This window comes from Petaurus breviceps, unplaced genomic scaffold (assembly GCF_028583685.1).
Source record: "Petaurus breviceps papuanus isolate PSGF00001 unplaced genomic scaffold, PetGlider_PUasm1.0 151, whole genome shotgun sequence".
NCBI lineage: Eukaryota > Metazoa > Chordata > Mammalia > Diprotodontia > Petauridae > Petaurus > Petaurus breviceps.
In genome coordinates this window covers 4,793,705-4,814,927 of record NW_027185712.1, presented here as the reverse complement: position 1 = coordinate 4,814,927, position 21,223 = coordinate 4,793,705, and positions in this window count along the sequence as shown.

Sequence of the window (21,223 nt, the reverse complement as noted above, 5' to 3'; positions counted from 1 at the left end):
GACCTTTCCTACTGACCTTCTAAATATTCTTTGGCTTTTTTGAGTTGAGAAGTCTGTAAACTTCCACAATTGCCAGTGATTCAGTCCCCTGAAGCCTACTACACCTGATGTGTGCCAGCACTTCCTAATGCTGAACTGGGCTACTCTCCCAGATCAGTGCAACAGACCTTTCCTGTTGACCTTCCAGGTTGTCTTGGACTGGAAATTTGTTTCACTCAGTCATTTTTGGGGTTCTCCTGCTGAAGCATTTGTTTGGTTATTTTTACATGTATTTGGAGAGGTTTTGGGGGAGAGCTCAAGGTATTCCTTCCTGGTACTCTGCCACCTTAACTTCATTCTGTTTGTAATATTTTAGTAGAGATTTTGTTGAAGTATGAGTTTGACTAGATGACCTTTGGTTTTCTTTCCAGTTTTCATATGTGTCATCTTACTGATATCAAAATTAAAGCTATTGTTAATATTAATATTATGTCTATGGAATAGAGATGCCATGTAGAAAAGTTGATAGAAAATAAACTGTCATACCGGAGGGACTCTGGGTTTTAATTCTATCTATGCATTATACTAACTGTGTAAATCTAGGCAAGTCACAACTCCTCAGTGAGACAGACAACTTTCTAATATTTTAAGTTGCAAAAAGTTACAGAATTGAATTGGTAGTTTCCTGACCTGAGAGTTTGCTTTATCAGTCAAGCAATAGTTCTATTCCTTACACCAGTTGTTGTGCGATAAGAATTTACCAGGACGTCAGGGGTAGAGATTTTTTTCTAAGGATTAAGTAAATTAGAAGAGATCGTCCATGCTGTATTAAGTAGATAAGGAATAAAGTATGATCAAACTACAAAATGCATCCACCATACTATACCACCATGCACCTATTTGGTCTTGATCCTTAGTATAAAGAATGAGGTATAAATATGTCATACACAATAATTAGTGAAATAGTGTTTAACTATCCTCTCTGAATGTTGCTTACCATCAACATTTTCTCCATTCTGAACAATGATAACCATTACTATACCTCAAAATTGTTATTCCAGCCTTCTATGCTTCCCAGACAATGAAATAATTAGAATGGAAGTTTAGGAAAAATGATCACACAACAGTGAATTAAAATACACAAACACACACAGCTGTGTAAGTAATCTCATTCCAGAAAAGAATCTCATCAGAGAATGTCAAAGGGAACAAGAATAAGCTCAGAAACCATAGAATCACTTAGTGCTATGATGAACCTCAGCAGCAATTGAGATAATTCATATACCTTGCTTCAAAATAGAATTTATATTAAATACATAAATGGTTCATCAGTGTTTTTTTTGTTTTGTTTAACAAAAGAAACCTATTATGGACTTTTCCTTAGATTCTTTTAATTACTAATCTAATTGGACCACTTAAGTATACATGCATATGCATATATAACTATGTATATATGTCTATGTGCATGTATGCATATATGTGAATGTATTATATATACATATAGATATGTACATACGTATACATATATATATAAACTTTATACTGTAAAATTAAAGTTATGCCTGTGCAGTATAAGTAAGGATTCAATAATTATTATAACTATTTGCTAATGATGCATAATTTCCTATTTCTAAGCTACAGTGATTTGAAATGAGAATTTAACAACTACTACATTAACCATCAAATTATTAATCCATTACTGAGTTTATGCCTATTCCATCAAAGTAAGATGACTAGAAAGAGGATAAAAAAAAATTAAGAATGTTGAGAACTTGCTCTAATTGAAGGGGTTGGCTTCAATAAAGTTTACGTTTTAAAGAGAGCTTTCATTTTTATAGCTTTATTTATTTCCCCAAGTGCAGAATAACAAATCACTACTCCCATGTATTGCATTTTATCATCAGGCATGAAAAAAAGCATCTTTATCAAGATATAACAAGAACTTACATAGGATATTAATGCTAAGTATAGTCGAAGTACAATTTTACAAAAATTGAAAAATAAGGGAAATTTTTATCTATACCCATTTCATCCACTGCCTATATATATATATATATTTTTTTTTCATTTTCAGAATACTATTCTGCAAGTTCCCTCTCTCTAGCCCAACCCTTATCTACAAGACTAAAGACAAAGCTACTAGATTTTTAATTTCTCCCTCGCTCCCCCCCCCCATTCTCTTGGATCCAGGGGAAAGGAAATCTCTTTCACATTAATCACCACCACCTTCAAGGATGTGGTAAGTTTCATCCACACTATTAGATGTTTATCTTTCCTATGTGTAATTTTAAAATAATGCTATAGGAATAAGTAAACACAAAATGTAGAGAAACATACACTAGATAATATAATAGAACATTCCTTGGGTTGAAAAGTAGCTGAACTAAGTTTTAGTCCTCTGTATCACTCTCTGAGCCTCAATGCCCTACCTTATAATTTGGGAATAACATCACCTATTATGCCTTCTTTACAGAGAAACGAGTGAGATCATGCCTTGAAAAATGTCTTCCGTAACTTTAAAATAAAATAAAATAGTAACATCATTGTAGACATTTAGGAATTCAAATATAGTATGTCATATTGAAAATAGTATTTCATGTGGACAAGTCATTTAAACTTAATAAAGTTTGTTTAATTGAAAAATGGAGAACAATAATAACAATTAGCTCCCAGGTTGTTGTGAATGTAAAGTGGAAAAAGAAATTTAAAAATGCAACCCTTAAAGCATGCTGTCACATTTGTTGTTTGTTATTATTGTGATTGTTGTAGTCTTACAGCAAGCCTATATGTAAGCAGGACATAGCTTTCAATCCAAAATTTCCCTTTCTGACACTGATATTTTTTCTCTAAATATAATCATGTTATTATTGATGTCAGCATATAAGAATGTATATATAAAAAGATGTATGTATTTATGAATGTATATATAATACACTAATGCATATATACACATACACATCTGTGTATGTGTTTGGATGTGTAAATACAGACATGTGTAAATATGTATATACATACACACATGTACATGCACATGTGTATATGTACATGTGTGTATAAATATATATTCCATTATCTTTCCCAAGATCATAATTTTTTTTTCCTTCTGGCCCATAGAAGCTGACAACAAAGGCAGAAATTCTACTATGTCTATAACAATCAAAAGTGTAACAAAGGTAAAATTCCTTGGAAATACAAATAGTAAATACAGCCTCTTGGGCTGGAGCCCAACAACCAAAAGGATAAACAGAATGGCATATTACCAGGCCAGATCAGTAAGTTGGATAGTACTATATGACTTAAATCACATTATTTACGTGCTTTACTTCTTTGCATGCCTGAGACAGGCCTAAATATTATATAATCTAGTGGCATGAGACTGAAGGTAAGGACCAATAGGAAAAAATATGACTAAATTGGTTATTTGTGCCCATATCAACACATATCTTAGTATATCCAACTCATCTTAGTCTTGCTTCTTTCTCTTCTCTTGTTCAATTCTAATCCATTTCCCTGACTTTCTTAATATGGCAACCTGCTTTAATGTAGCAACTAATCCATAGCCTATTCTAAATAGAGAATTCAACTAAGTGGGGACTTATAGAAGTAAATAAAAAAGGACTTTCTGGGTTAGGAAGAATTTTTTTTTTGGTTGGGAGAAGGGAGAAAGTAACTATTCAATCATTTTTTAAAATTGTCTCATTTTATGACCCCCTTTGGGGTTTTCTTGACAAAGATACTGCAGTGATTTGTCATTGCCTTCTCCAGCTCACTTTACAGATGGGAAAAGTGAGGCAAACAGGGTTATGTTACTTGCCCAGGTTCACACAGCTAGTGTCTGAGGCCAGATTCGAACTCAGATCTTCCTGACTCCATGTCTGGTTTTCTATCCATTGCACCACATAGCTGTCATAACTACTTTCAGATAACTTAATTCTTCCAGGAACCAGGGGGAGAAATCAAGGTAACACCTCCAATTTTTTATGGGATATTTTATACTTTGGTCCTTGTTCTATCAACTCAGTGAATAATATTTTGTAAAAGCTGATTGATGTTAATGGATTAGTTGTTAGTGTGGTTATTTTAACTATTTGATTGATAATGGTGACAAATACTAGGCTGGTATGTCATGTGCTATATTGAATTAGACAAATACAAAACCTCAGAATTACCCTTAGAAACATGAACATGAATTACTATACACCATCTAGAGACCCTATCTGCTAGTATGGGTAGGGTTTAGGGGAGTGAGTCCATAGCATAATGATATACTTGTATGTGCATAGTTAGATGCATATTGTCTTCCATATTAGAATGTGAACTCTTTGACATTGGGAATCATGTTTTTTTTTCTTTTTTTTTACATCCTTGATTGTACATGGTTGATGCTGAATAAATGCTATAAATGCTTCGTGTCTGACTGCTTTAAGGAAAATAGCCAGAGAATCTGGATTACTAAATAATTCAATGTAAAATATCCTATAACTTCCCATGATTATTTTCTTCTAAGACCAAACTTTTCTCCTTGTATATAGCAGCTGCTGACCACAAAGACAAGAATTCTTCACTATGCTAGAATCACTATTGGGGGATGTGTGGAAAATTTCCCAGAAGCACAAGTAGTTATTACATCCTCCCAGATTAGAACACAGAAACTGCCAATACAAACAGAAAGGCATATTCTCAGGTCAGACTTTTGTCAGCCTATGAAGAGAAATGAGGAAACACAAATAAAGAGGCTCATCAAAGATGATCATACTTGCAAAGTACAGGGCATGTTTTATACATATACATGCTGGATGATCTTCTACGAGCCACTGAAGTTAATATTTTTACCTATTCCAAAAATATGTTCTTAGTTTAACAATTTACAGGAGTTCTCTATTTACTATCATTGCAAGATGATTTACCCTGCCTGGCTTTCAAAATCCTTCATAATCAATTTAGTCCCACTTAATGTTGTAATTGTCCTACATATTCAATCAAATGCCCTTATGCACACCCTCATACCTTGCTGATTAATCTGCTTACTTTCCTTCCTCCCACGACCAACCATGTGTTGTGAATATTCTTGCTGTTGTTTTTTTTTTATGTGACCATTTGGAAAATGGCAAATGTCATGAAAATTCTCCCAGTCAGAAATTATGTCCCTTCCCTTTGTCTACTCAATTCTACTTATTGTTCAAATCTTACATCGATTTCTAAATTCTTTAGCATCTACTACAGTGCCTGTAACATAGAAGATATTTAATAAATACTTATTGATTGATTCACTGATTTTTCACAAAAGATGTCTCTGACAATAAATACTGCTTCTCTAAATCATAACAAACTGTACTGCTTTAACATTCAGGTTTGTGTTGTTTTGTTTTATTCTCTCATCTATAAATATATAAGGAAGACAGTATGTTGTGAAAGAAATTGTAACCCTGGCGTCTAGGAACCTGAATTGTAGTCTTTATAATGTATACATGCTTATGTGACCATGGGTAAATCACTTTATCTCTTAGAGCCCCAGGCAAGTCTTTAAAAAGGTCTCATTACAGATAAGTTTCCAATCTGCAATAATTGGGTTCTCTAAAGTGAATTTTCCTGAAACCAATGAAATCACAGGTCTGGAGAAAATGTATACAGGCATACACCAATATGTATCTGTATCTGTATGGTGTGTGTGTGTACTTACACACACATATACATATATTTATTTATTTATCAACAAATAAAGTGCAAACTTCTCAACAGCCTAAATCATAACTTTAACTTCTTTGTCAGCTTAAAATTGCCTAGCTCAGTAGTGGCCACATAGAAGGTAATTAATACTGATATACTCATCTCCCTTACATCATTTTCTAACATGGAGAAAGTATTGTGCATGTGAATAGTTAAAACAGTCTCATAAAAATACTGTTGCCCTTCTAAGGACCTTTGCTAACATGATGCGAGAATAGACTCTAGATTATTTAATAGGTAAAATTTTGAACACATGGTAGCATAATTTCTAAAGCACTCACTATGTGTCAGGCACTTTTCTACTTGCTTTACAAATATCTCATCTCATATAGTAGGTAAAAAGTCTTGCCTTGAAGCCTAGAGTTCCTATATGAATGAAGTTAAACCAAATCTAAATCTGAATTTTAAATCATTCTTCTCCAGAAAAATTAAGTGTATACATCATGATAGGTGCAAAGTTGTATGGAATATTTTTAATATTAATCTCATACCTATTTCATCTAAGGTTAGCAAAATGGTATATTTTTTTCTATGTTCAATAATATGAGTTTCATTATTTTTCTGGAGTATCATGAATCATAGAGTGAGAGTGTAAAATGTTCCTTAGTTGCCGTACCAATGGCGTGTGGCTGCCCAGTCATGTAATGGGAGCCCTTTGGTTTAATAAGAGAAAAGCTCCCCTCCAATATTTCAGCAGTGAGAATTCAGTTAGCCAAATGTCCTGGGTTTCAAAAATTTTTCAGCTTAAGATAACATTGATGCACATATCACAATTTGCCATAGAGTGCTATAGCAGACATGTTCTCTTAGACCACTTTTAAAGTAATTAAGCCATCTTCAGAAAATAAACTATCACAGAAGAACAGGGATATTTTCTACATCCTTATGACTCCTGTTCACTTCCCAAATTTCTTCATTCATTCTTTCCTCGATGTGGAACACATATCCCGTCATATAGACCCCCCCAAAAAAAAATTAGAAGATCCTTCTTTGGAAATTTCTCTGATGTGATTGACATCAAATCTAGGCCAACAAGATGTAAATCAGAATACTCCATCAAAAAATATATCATTGGTAAGAGATCAATGCTTTTTAAAAGGGTACTTTGTATCTGGCTGATAGTTTTCCTATCAGCAAGGATGTGGACAGAGTGGGAGATCATGCATTCCTATAATTGCTACACCTCACCAAGGTTACACATTCTATGGGTTTCTCATTGTAGTGGAGAGTCCTAACATTCATTGGAAAGAATAACTATTCTTTGACTCTGACTCAGTTGAAACCAGAACTTTGTTTCCAGAGAGGAAAAGAGGAACCTGTCTTTCCAGGAGTCCTTTAAGTCCTGTGAATAGACTTCAAGAACAAAGTAGATACCTTCTGTCTCCTGGTCACTCCCTGAATAAGAGCAGGCAAGTATTATAGGAGTCACTTTGCCACAATCCCCCTTCTCCCCCAAGTTTCCCATTTGAAACCAAATGGCACACTGTAGCAGCAAGCACCCCAGTGTCCCCAGGGTTTGCTACCAACACAGGTTCTTGGATCTGCTTTGTTAGGAAAGCAACTCAAAATGGGTTAACAAGCTTACATTAATCAGTAAGATATGTATTGTTTACCTAGTTCAGGGGAAAGAGGTCAGCACCCCGAACTTCAGAATATACAGTCAGAATTATCAAGACAGAAACAGATCAAGTAGACAGATTTCCAAACTGTCCAACCATTACATCCATAACAAACAATATCTGGGTTTCAAAGCCAGGTGGCTCTGGACAATGGCTTCCCAGAGTTTCATCTGATCAAACCACAAAACATTTCTCAAAGTGAACCCCAAAACAAAGCTGCACATCAGGGCTTATATAGCCTTCTCTTGGCTCAGAGAATGTAACAACCTTATTGACCCACTGGCCAATCAAAAAATATCTACTGAAAAACAAGCCTCCCACCCCAGGCTCCAGGTGTACTTTAGCCTAGGGGCAGGGAAGATCTTTAAAATTTACATTCCCATTTCACACACTTAAAAGTGTGAAAAGAAAATATTTCAAAATAGGATAAAGAAATATCTACCCCATATCAAGCATATGAGATGTTTACACATAGAGGAAAATTTGAAAAAAAAAATGTGAAGAAAATTTTTTTTCTCCAAATCAAGTGCTATTCTCCAAATCAAAATGCTATTAATAAAACTTGTTAAAACAGATAGGGTAATAATTACTCTTACAGACTTCTTTAGCAACAGTTTCACATCCATCTAAATAATATCATCCAAAACAGTGAACTTGATGGAATAATATCATTCTCTTAACAAATATTTAAGCTTTGCTTCTGTCTTAAAGAAGAGTTGCTCACAAGCTGTATCATAATATAAATATATCCCCTTTTCAGATATTGAAAACAATGTAATCCAATGGAAAAGTTACCTTATAAATTTAATAATTAGAAAACTTTCCATTTGATCTGCTTATGTTAGAATTCAAAAGATACCCATAAACAAGAAGTAATCATGGTTAACATGATATATATTTCTGCTTAGTGGATTGTTGAAGTAGTTCACCTGAAACTTCTTCCATGTATAAATAGAGATATACACATAAAATGCAATATATATGTGTGTGTGTGTGTGTGTGTGTGTGTGTGCTAGAGAGACATACAAGTACTTCTTTGCCTTTTAGAAAAGAAAGAAATATTTCTTTTAAGAGAAGTAAGCATTCTTTGTGTCGCCTGTAATTACCTACAACAAAAGTTTCTCAACTTTCTTTTTGTCATATGTATTCCTTTCTCCTATATTTTCAGTTATAAAGGCTGAACTTTATTTTTTAGACAAAATTAATAAAGAGTTTTTTATCTTGGATTATTTGTCTTTGAAATGTGTTGTTTGATTCTGAGCAAAAGCATTAGTGCAAAATGACTCTGATAAAAGTATTCAGTGAAATATTTATTACCTTTCATTTATGCTAAACTCTATATTAATTAATGTAAAGGATACATGAAAGGAACACTATGACAAGATTCCTTCATTTGGGGAAATTAGGATTTAATTGTAGAAATAAGATAAAAATATAAATGAAACAATCAGAGGATAGATTTTAACAATGTGCAAATAATATTTAGATATCGTAATTGTAATTACTTATGATTGCTTTGAAATATGCTATATATTAGTGTAACAAAGATACAAATTAGAAGACACACATAATGATGTTGAATTTAAATTATTCATCCTCCTGAGCAAACTTCAATAAGAATTTTTGGTTCTCATATAAAAATATTAAATATAAAAAAATCAAGCCAGCAGTTTAAAAAAATCTTCACAATATAAACACTCCCACGATTTTAAAATTTATTAAAATATAGGTTTTGTCACTTGATAGATTTATCTATTAAATTGCATAACTATAATTTATAAACTCTGATCTTGATTGAATTTAGTGTCACATATGGTATTGACATAAATTTTGTTTCCATTGTTCTCCAATGCAAACAATAAAATCATTGTGCATCTCTTCTACCAGCACAGAAGAGTAAGGTACCACCACAGCTAGTGAAACATCAAGGAGTGTAAATAAAGAAATAAAAAATGTTTCCCCAAAAGGTATGTGTACTACATAAAGCACCAATAGACTAGAAGAATATGATTGTCATTATAGAAAGAGCTTTGAAATGAGTTCAGAGATTCTAGGTTAAAATCTTAGCTTTATTTTCTACAAATTATTAATCTACCTTGGCACCAAGTTCCTTAGATGTAAAAGCAAGTGGTGAAGAAATACATTTCTAAAGCCCCCCCTCCCACCAAACTTTAAAATTTGTTATGCTATTACTTTGCTCCTTGAACATATAGATTAGACATTACTCTTATTCATAACCATTGACAGTAACTCTGGAAAATGCTTCTCCCCAATCAACAGGAGTGGGCAAGGGGCAGACTTTCATGTCAGCAGAATAGTTGATGATGGCAAGAAGTGAGCAAGTCCTGCACACCTCTCCCAACTCAGATGCCTTTAATATGCTTCTCTACAAGATCTATACCATTAAAGAAGCAGTATTTGGGGGTAGAATATTGTGTCGCTGGAGGTTCCTACTGGAAGGATATAACATGAAGTCATTTTCAGTTACAACCACAGATACACTATATGCAATGTCAATGACAGAAGAGATTATCTGGCACAGCCTCTTCTTTCTACAGTCTAGAAAGTGGCTAATGCAAGCTCAAACAACTAGTTAAGAGTCAAATCTGGAAATTATCATACCAGAGCAGCAAGAAGCATAATGGAACCAGATGTCCTGAATATTTTGATTATACCACAGGAAAATTTATTATAATTACCTATAATGTGTGAATTAGAACTATAGCTCTTAATTTACATAGAACAGGCACAATTTCAGGGCTCTTATTCACAAATATCTGTGAATGTGTAAATATCTATATCCATCCATACTTATCTATTTAAATAGATAATTGGACATAGAATCAAACCATAAACTTGTATAGTGACTTGTATAGATGTCAGTTAGAATTTTCTATAATAAATAAACTTGGGAAAAGTAAAGCCACATACTAATACATCATTTATTAGTCAGCCTCTTGTCAAGAAATTATAGTTATCCAGAAAGCCTAGAGCCAAAAAGAGGCTTCCATATAGCCAAATTAGTGAAGACTTCATGCTCTAAACATTATTTAATGCTTAAAATATCAAACTAGATTCTTATTCAGAACATTATTGCATTTAATTTATGTCACATGCTTGGTTATTTGGTTTTATGATAATCTGCTTAACTTCTCTGTGCATAATCATAAATTGTGCCACTGTATGGAAGCAGATATTGGGAAAAACACTTTCAGGTTAAGGTCTATGCCAGAACTTTGTGCCAATTCATATTACAGAAAAGAGAAGTATATTGTGAAATACTAATGCATTTTTAAAAATTTCATTGATGTGAATATTCCCATTAGAGATATAGATTACCAACAATCTGTATAAATTACTTCTATATCCTTTAGTTCTATGTAAGTGATCTAACAAAGCTGAAGGCTTCACTTTCTTGATTATCTTGATATTTTGTAGATGCCATATGAGTATATAGAGTCCTTATCAACACTCCTAGTCTCAATAAATAACTCTCCTACTTCTTCCCCCCACCCCCAAGTATATGGCTCTCTGATTAAATCATTTATGCTCTTTTGCTTGCAGAATTCATGATGGGCAATAAACTGAAGCATACTCATATGTACTATTCAACTCTCTATTGCATGTTAGATGTTAATTAAGATTTATTCTTCAGAGACCATGATATTCCATGTGTTAAAACCTATAAAGCCAATCACAAGCAGCTCTCCTGAGGATTGCTATTGTTAATAATTTTAAAGATCTAATTGCATACTATAGTGAACTCTCTCTTCAGCAATAAACTGAAGCAAAACATTCAAGAAACTAAAGGACAACATTAGAAACCATATTAAAAAAACTTATTACTAAGGTGACCACATAGTCTTAAAGAAAACATATTCAATAAGTCACAATCTCCTCAATCAATATAAAGTACCCAAGTACAGTCTTCTTTCATCTTGACTCAAGGCTAGCTTCCTATCATCCTTAAGCCAGTCATTCTTAAGCGGTAATCATCCTTAAGGCAATCAATCATCCTTCAAGGGTAGCAAAAAGTACAAACACCATCCACCCCAGGTCACAATAAGTTACAATATCATCAATCAGCACTGAGTACCCAAATAAACTCTCCTTCCATCTTAACTTGAGTCTGAATTCCAAACCCCATGGCTTCTCATCCATGCTCCCAGGTCTTGCCTGGATTCACATGCAGGCTTCAGTTGTATATCTCAGCCCACAGGGACTATTCCCCTCCAAGCTCTTCACAGTTTCTGTTTCTATGAAGACATAGGTTAAAAGAGCTACAACAATATTTACACACATTAGGCTTAACAGAGCTACAATATTTACACATTGCCAGCACTATCATCTCAATTCACTTTCTGTCTGACAAAGTAGCGCAAACCAATAGACAAAGCTTCTGTCTGAGAAATCAAACACAAATAAGCAATAACGTCCCAGGACTTCTGTAAATAGCAGTAAAAGGCCTCTTTCATCACTTCTTTATCAGTGGTAAAGTCCTCTTTCAGGGCTTCTGGTAAAGTCCTCTTTCAACAGATAAAATATTTTATGACAAAGTAACATCAACAGACAGAACAAAGTGCCAGATTTCACAACCATTCTCCCTCTCAGTTCTGTTTGACCCCAGGTTGTGCTCCATCTTTTCTCTGCTCTGCTCCTTCCTGTTCTACCCTTCCAGTTCTTCTCTTCAGGCAAGCTCTTCCAACCCTGGACTCCATATGATGATGTTAGGCCTATTAAGGGTAGGGAAAGTCTTCAAACTCCCTTAGGCCTATTAAGCATAGCACAATGTATACTGCTTCCAACAAAGACTTGACATAATCAAAGGCAAGGCTCAAAGGCTCTTGAATAGATGAAATAAGCAGCAAAGTACTACTTTGCTTGCCACTACAAACCCAGATTTAAAAAAAAGTAATAATATTTAGGGGAAGCTAGGTGGCGCAGTGAATAGGCCCTAGAATCAGGAGGACCTGCATTCAAACCTGACCTCAGACACTTCACCAAAACTGTGTGACCTCTGGCAAGTCACTTAAACCCAATTGCCCTGCCTTCCAATCTCTATAATATAATAATAACAATAATAATAATAATAATAATAATAATAATTAAAATTGGCATTTTTGGGGGAGGACATTAAAATGACTGCAAAATTTTCAAAATAATCTAGTGTTCTATCTTCCATCTTTTCAAAGGGAGACTATTCCTTGTCCATATTCAGGGTCTGTCCAAAGTGTCCATATCTTTGAATCAGTTCTATGGATTATCTATCAAATTTCATATCATATTCTAGAAAATAGGTATCTTTATTCACTTGATTTAAACTCTTTGCATGGTTATGTAAAATTTTTATGCTGATTATGGATTTGATTTATGAGACTTTGTAGTGTTCATGATCTTGGTACAATCATCAAAATAATTTATAAGCAGGGGTGTCTGAAAGATTATGTGATCCACAGGCAATGTCTCCTATAATGGAATTTAAATTTTATGTCCTAGATGACAGCAACGTTTTCCACAACTTTGAATCTCTCTTATGTCTCACTTGATATTAGTTATGTGAAAGTTAGTGAATCTATCAAGGAGTCAATAAATATTTACAATATTGAATACCTCCTACGACAGGCCCAAGGCAAAGTTCTGGATGAAAGAAGTTTTCTCTGTTTCTACATCTTTCAAGACACTATGAACAATTTTTCATATAACTATAGAAAATACTTAATTGTAATAGTACCTTGAAGATAGTGCTTTTCCTCTATATAATCAAATGTGTAATACTGATAGATGTATGTATATGTCTGTATATGTATATACATATATTAATGATATATATAATTATGTATATATACATACATACACATATATGAATATATGTGTCTATATATCTATTCAACAACTTAGTGTTACCTTGTTTTCTTCACAGTTTTATGTCAATATATGACTATAAAGATGTGGTATTGCAAAAGTCTGACTTTTGGTTTCTTACACTTTCATCAAAGATACTCTCAATTTATATGCAGATTATTCTCATATGTATTTTGTAGAGATCAAAAAGTAGGCCTCTGGGATACTACTTGATATTTTTGGCTTGTCTTTTTTGGTAATAACAAGGTTCATGATTTTTTCAAGGAGTTTATTATCCTGACCCCTTTCAGATATAAAGGAAATCAGTCCCTCAGTACTCTCCAAATTGTTTTTGCCTACAGCATAGATCTCCTCTACATATGTGTATTAGAGATTCTTTAACAAGATGTGTTATACAGTACAATGGAAAACTGATATTGAAATCCAAATGTGTTAACTTCACTGTCATCAGAAAGGCTAGAAAGTAGGCCTATAGATCATGGGTTATTGCTATTATTTGCTTGCCTTTTTTGGGCAATAAGATCCATGAATTTTTTTGAGTTTGTTATCCTCCCTCTCTTTCAAATATACAGAAAGTAAATCCCTCAGTCCTTTCCAAATAGGTTTTTTCCCCCCTTCATCATGGATATCCTCTATTTATATATCTTGGAGGTCAGTAGTTTTTGTTTTCCCCATTTTTTCTTTCATTAGAAAAATGAACATGTTTTTAGGCAAAGATTGGTGACTAATATTGGAATCCAAATATGGCTGCTTCACTGATATTGATAGATCAAATGTTTGCTAAAATATTTTTCTAGTGACTTTCCAATTTCATCTGTTTGTTGTCTTCTTTCAGGCTCCATTTTTAAATGCTGTCAGGACAATTTGATAATCATGTTTCTCAATAATTTTTCTTACAAAATAATTTTTCCTCAACTTGTCACTGTTTTGTGAAGGAATAATTATAATAATCTTCTACTGTCCTCCATATAATTATACAAAGTGTTTATGTCGTAAATTTATATTTCTTTTGACTGCTATACTCCTAGCTTAAAAAGAAATAAAATACATTCGGCCTGAAATCGCATCTTTGTTTTTGAGAGCAATTCATATTATTTAAGCTTTTAAAAAATACTCTATAACATTTGTCAATGTCTGTTCTTTTATTCATTTCCCATTTTTTCAGTGTCAGTTTATTTCATTGGATGAGTCTCTTTCAGTTATCTCAATTCTACTAAGGCCTACAAAATAAGCATCTTTGTACATTTTATTTTCTTTGTATATAGATAGGATAAATTCTTTTGAATGGTAATGAATTTTATTTATAGACTTTTTGATATGCCATATTTTTGGTAATCTTTATACATTTAAACAGTTGTCTACCATGGTTTCTCATTTTTAACTTTTTCATTTAATTTGGTATTGATTTTTCTTTTCTATCACAAGTCATTATTCTTATTATACACAGATAGCTTATTCAAAAATTACTTCCACAGCAACAATAAATAATTTGTCATCTATTAAAATATGCTTCTCATTTTTCTTATGTTATTTAGCATTTACCATATCCAATACTTCTCTACTTTCTTATTGAATTAAACATTAAAATATATTGGCATTAGGGTGTATGTAATCTTATGTCTTCAGCTTTTAAAAATTTTCATTCTAAACCTTTATTCAACATATTTTACATTTAATGATATGTAGATTTTTTGGCCCTCTCTTGTGCCAAACTTTGCATTAAAATCACATAGTATAATATTGTAAGTTGATTTGATTTGGAGTATCAAATCAAATTATTTGTAGATTTTATTTACTTCTTCATTCCCTTCAACCACTGACAATGGGAAAGTTGTGATTCTCTGCAGGGATTTTTGTTGTTGTTGCAAAACTTCATCATGAGATGTTATCAAATTCTGTATAAACTGTTTCATCTTGACATGCAACAGAAGTCCACATACACTTTCTGGCAATTGTTTCCCCAAGGAAAATCTGAGTCACATTTTTATTTGTGTAAAACTCTTTTATCTGATTTCATTTATAATAAGAATATCAAGGGGCAGCCAGGCGGCACAGTGAGTAAGAGCGCCGGCCCCAGATTCGGGAGACCTGGGATCAGTTCTGGGCTCAGATACTCAAAACCCACAGAAAAATAACTGGCCGTGTAACCTTGAGCAAGTTACTTAACCCCAATTTCTTTAAAAAAAAGAATATTAAGACTGTTTGTATTAATTTCTTACTGTACTGTGGCATGGGATTATAGTTGTATGGTTAGTTAGGTGGTGCAATGGATAGAGTACTGGGCCTGGAGTCAGGAAAACTGATCTTCCTCAGTTCAATTCTGGCCTTAGACATTTACTAACTGTGTGAACCTGGGCAAGTCATGATCTTAGGCAAGTCATGACCCTTAGTAAGTTATTTAACCTTGTTTGTCTCAGTATCCTCAGATGTAAAAATGATATGGAGAAGGAAATAGCAACCTTCTTCAGTATATTTCCCAAGAAAACTCCAAATGTGGTCACAAAGAGTCAGGGAAGCTGAAAAACTACTAAACAAGAATAGTTGTATAACTGCAAAAGGACCTTAGATTCTTCTCATCCAGCCCCTTATTTTAATTATTGAGAAATGCACCCAGAGTATTTAAGCAGCCTGCTTAATGTCCCCTAGGAGGTAAGTAGTAGTGCTTTGAATTGAAATGACGTCCTCAACTCCAGAGAAAATTCCATTTCACTATACCAAGTCATAGGCACATCATTTGACTTACCAGTCCCTTCATCTCTTTAATGGGAATAGAAAGGTAAACACTTAGCAAACTTTAAACTGTTCTATAGATATGAGAGGAAACATAAGCTCCACAAAAGTCTAACCTTTCATCATCAATTCAATCTCGGTGTTCATCTTACTCTTAATTTGTAGCTTGCTTCTCATAACTGATCTCTTGAATTGTTGCTAAGCATTATAACTTGTTCTATTTCCCTAACAACTTTATCATTATATTTACCTCTATATCTTAAGTTCTATTCTCATGCCCCTCACTGTAACCCAAACATTTCTAAAACTGAGCTTCTTTCTCTAAGTATTCCTGTGAATCATAGTTTTAGGTTACCCAGTCCCAATTGCCACCAATTCACTTTCCATAGAGGAGTAACTAGAAATAAAGTTAGTCAATCCAAGCAGAATGAACAATTATAAATGAAAGAGCCAGTTTCTAAATAGATAGAAACAATAATCAATTCCAAAACGCTTCTAGAGAAATTTGGCATAAAAAATATGAAAGTAATATGATTTTTTTACACTGTCACTGACTAAGGAAAATTCTGCATAATATCATAAATTGGGTCTATTTAGAAATATTAAGAGATAGTACTGGGCAGCTAGGTAGCACAGTGAGTAGAGCACAGGACCTGGAGTCAGGAGGACCTGAGTTCAAATTTGACCTCACACACTTACGCTTAATAGCTGTGTGACTTTGGGCAAGTTACCTAATCCAAATTATTCCTACCAAAAAAAAAAGATATAGTGTTCCTTCTTTGGTGATACCTAGATTACAGATCCAGCAACACAAAGATTAATTCAATTATATTTGGTCATTTATTTTTATTACAAGAAATAACAAACATAAAATTTTCTCCCCAAGAGTCAAGTGTTTAATAATAAATAAATCTGACTTTTTTTGAAAATGTTTGATTCTGAAAAATGTGTACCCAAAGGTTCACTTTCTAAATGGCACACATTATTCATATACATATGGCTATGTTTCATGATTCAGATAAATTGTATTATATAGAATCTGATCACAGGTTTCTTGTTATTGCTCACTCTGCACTGATATATGTTGCTTGTAGAGCACTTGCAATAAACTCACAAACCTTAACTGAAACAAACATCTGTGAACCTTGCTCCCCTCACCCTCATGCACCAAAATGTTCATACAGAAAAAGGAGTTTAAAAGCAGCTGCTACCCCACTGCTACCAGGTTTTCCCCAATGTCCTAACTCTTTCTGACTTCTAGCTTATCATAACTACGAATTTCACACTGCAATCTAGTAGTTTCCAACAAGTCTGGATTCCCATCAACCTTTTATTTTTAAATATGTTGGGCAATATTGCCCTTAATGAATGAATCCCCCTACCTTTCAATCCATAAAAATATTCCTTCAACCTTCAGTGATCAAGAGTATTTATTTCTTCATCTCCTGCCTAACTCTACAACATACTAGTGATCTTAATCACTAAGGACAATATTATTTCTCCACTTTACCTAATGATGCTTGTCCTCCCTCCCTTCTCAGGAATGTGTTTACTCTGTTAATTACATAAGGAGAGAAATGTATCATACCTATAAGACTAAATCCTAGATTAGCATAAGGAACTTCAAAACATTTGAAATCTCTTTCTCTTTTGATTCTTTCACCTTCTGTAAGGAAAAGGATTCACTTTCCCCAGGTGACACAGTCCCAATCTATCTTGTTTCTCTCATACCATCAAATACACTGGGCTTTGAGCAAGAGTTGTGATAGAATGTCACTTTCAGAGGGCATGATTGAAAATTTGGGAAGAACAAGAAAGGGACATGGTGGGGAGTTGGGTCTAGGTAAATGGGAGATTAGATAATGGGAAGTAAGATTTGGGAAAGAGATATGACTTTACCTAAGAAGATTATAATCTCAGACACTGGGAGTTAAAGATTTAGTTACAGTTTTCTGACCATAGAGAATGAGTCCAAACACTGATTATATCATCTTTTCATGTTTGATGATCTGGGCAGTTGATCAGAATAAACTACACTGTTGAGGATAGGGGAAAGTGAGTAGAATTTCCCTTGTTTCTGCTATAATTCTGGGAATCAAACCTTAAGGGAACCTTAGGCATATGCTAAAATTCAAATAAAACTGCAACAGACAGAATCCAATAAGCCAGTCAAAAAACATTTATTAAGTGACTTTTATGTGCCCCATGCTAGGTGCTGAGCAAAAAGAAATGCAAAAGAGAGACCTCTATCTTGAAGATGTTAACAGGCTAATAGGGAGAGAGCATGTAAAGAACTACACACAAGCAAAAATATAAAAGATAAATTAGTGATAATCAATAGGCAGAAGAAACTGTAATTATCGGGGATAAAAAGCTTCTTTTTTGTCCAAAGAACAATTTATCTCAAAAAAATTGAAATGTGTTAAATACAGGATGTTTAATTTATGTAAACAAGAACTAAACTTATCTAAGCTTTCATTCTCCACATTGCTGTTTATCTAAGGTTCTAAGATGCTAGCAAACTGATAGCAGCTTTGTAATTGTAGTTTATTTATTTTTATTTCCAGTCAGTGTTTTTCTACTATAATAAATGCCACAAACATTTCATTTTGGAAAGAATTCTATTAAAAATATGAACAAACTGCTACAGGGGAAGCAAGGGAAACATCTAACAAATAAATAAACAAGATGCAAGTAATAGATGAATATATTGAATATACTAGAAGGTTTTAATATGCTTCTATGATAATTTTAAATTTATGACTTATTCAGATAATATTAAAAGGGTTAACATAAGTATTAAATACAATTATGTAGCTACATAATTATTTGTATTGACTTGTATAAAAAAATTTGCTTGAGCCTTTCTTTTATAAGCAGACATAACTTCTAACTCAAAATTGCGTATGAAAAAAGGCTATTTAAAAAGCATGATTAAAAATGCGTGCCAATCAGGTTTTAAAAAGACACCATTGCTAGGAAACAATCTTTACAGAGTGTCTTGGATAAAGGTCTCATCTCTCAACTACATAGAGAACTGAGTCAAATGTATAAGAATACATTCCGTTCCCCAATCGACAAATGGTCAAAGGATATGAATAGGCAGTTTTCAGATGAGGAAGTCAAAGCTACAGGCACACGAAGAATTGCTTCTAAATCACTTTTGATTGGAAAAATGCAAATAAAAACAACTCTAAAATACCCTCTCACACCAATCAGATTGGCTAATATGACAAAAAAAGGAAAATGATAAATGTTGAAGAGGATGTGGGAAAATGGGACCCTAATGCACTGTTGGAGTTGTGAACTTATCGAACCATTCTGGAGAGCAATTTGCAACTATAACCAAAGGACAACCAAACTGTGCATACTTTGATCCACCAATGCCACTATTACGTCTGTATCCTAAAGAAATTATACAAAAGGGGAAATGACCTACAAGTGCAAAAAAAGATATTTATAACAGCCCTTTATGTGGTGGCAAAATATTTGAAATTGAGGAGGTGCCCTTCAATTATTCCTGAACTAAGGTGGTATATGGATGCAATGGAATTATTGTGGAATAAGACATGGTGAACAGGCAGATTTCATAAAATTCTGGAAAGATTTGTATGAATTGAAGCAAAGTAAACTGAGCAGTACAAGGAGAACTGTACAGAGATTCAGCAACATCATGTGATGATTTAACTATGCATAACAACTCTTCTCAGTAACACAATGGTACAAGACCAATACAAAGGACTCACTAAAGAAAATGCTATACATATTCAGATAAAGAACTTATGGACTCAAAATATAAATTGAAGCATATTTGTTTCCCTTATGTTATGCTGTATTGTGGTTTTTTTTCTCTTTTGATCTGTTTTTTCCTTCACAACTAATATGGAAATAATTATTTTTACGTGACGGAACATATATAAACAATATCAAACTGCCTATCATTTTTAGAACAGGATAGGAGAAGGCCAGAGAGAGAAAAATTTGAAACTCAACATCTTCATTAAAATGAATTCTAAGAGCTTTCTTTATATGTAAGTGGGGAAAAATAAATGTATTAAATTAAAAAAAAATACAAAGTGCCTAGTTAAGGTTAAACCTCACAAACAAAAATAGATCCCATTTACTGTACACTCTTTACAATATTAAATGAACCTTATAGCTGTCAACATTACTTATTCTGTACTATTCTACACTGTGTCAGAGTAGCAACAATAAATACAAAAATTACAAATGAGACAAATATCCTTGAGTATGAATCTTCGATCACATATCACAATGACCAAATACAAGGAAGGTGACCCAAAGCAACTGCCTCTATGCTGTTGCAATGTTTTTTAGCCTCAGTACCCTTGACATTTTACTTTCTGCTCTCATGTTGAAATACATGACTTCATGTTACACTGATTTTCCCTACTGTGCTCTAAATCTTTCTTTATATTTACCAGTTTAATGCTTTTTTTCCACTACAACATTAGCCTACTTTCTTCCTGATTCCCCTAAAAACATCACCTAAACCTGCTTATACATAATTTACTCCTGCTATATCTGTAGAAGGGAGAACTGTGAAGAGTCTTGTCCTAAAATGACGCCAGTTTAAGAATCCCTAATTCATATTCTCCTATTAAGCCACAACCTTTCTATATTTCCTCCTACTGCTAATTGCTACCCCAAACCTGTTGAACATTTACCCTGAGGAAAAGGCAGATGAGAACAATTTGTTCCAACAGCCATGAAGGTGCCAAAGCAGGTGCTGTGGAGCACTTAGAGCTTGGTCGGACATTGAAGATGCCAAGACCATCCATTACATCCTCAGCTGTCATTTTGACTTTTGTATTGCCATTGGACTATGATGACTCTGAAAGAAAACATGAGGCAAATGATTGTATACAATTCTACCTCACTTAAATCCAATTTCTGTGCAAATCAAGACACCACTCATACCATTTTACCATTGTTGCATAGGTATTGGATACTTACTTGATCTAAAATGTCAAGCATTCAAACTGTCCTGCAGAGAACATAGCTCTGATTAATGCACCAGTTTGTTTGAATGCCAAATATATGTTTCCCTAAAAGACTATTTTGAGGAGAACTAACACAAGGCAAGTGCTTACATACATATCAGGAGAAGTGATACAATAACACTCTGAAGATCTCTTTGAAGAACTGTGGAACTGTTTGCATGAAATGGGAGATGATGGCAAAAAAAAAAAAAACATCCAGCATGGTGTGCTTGCATTGAAAAAGGTGGATTGAATTAAAGTAGCTCAAAAACAAAACAAAACAAAACAGAACCCATTACAAAA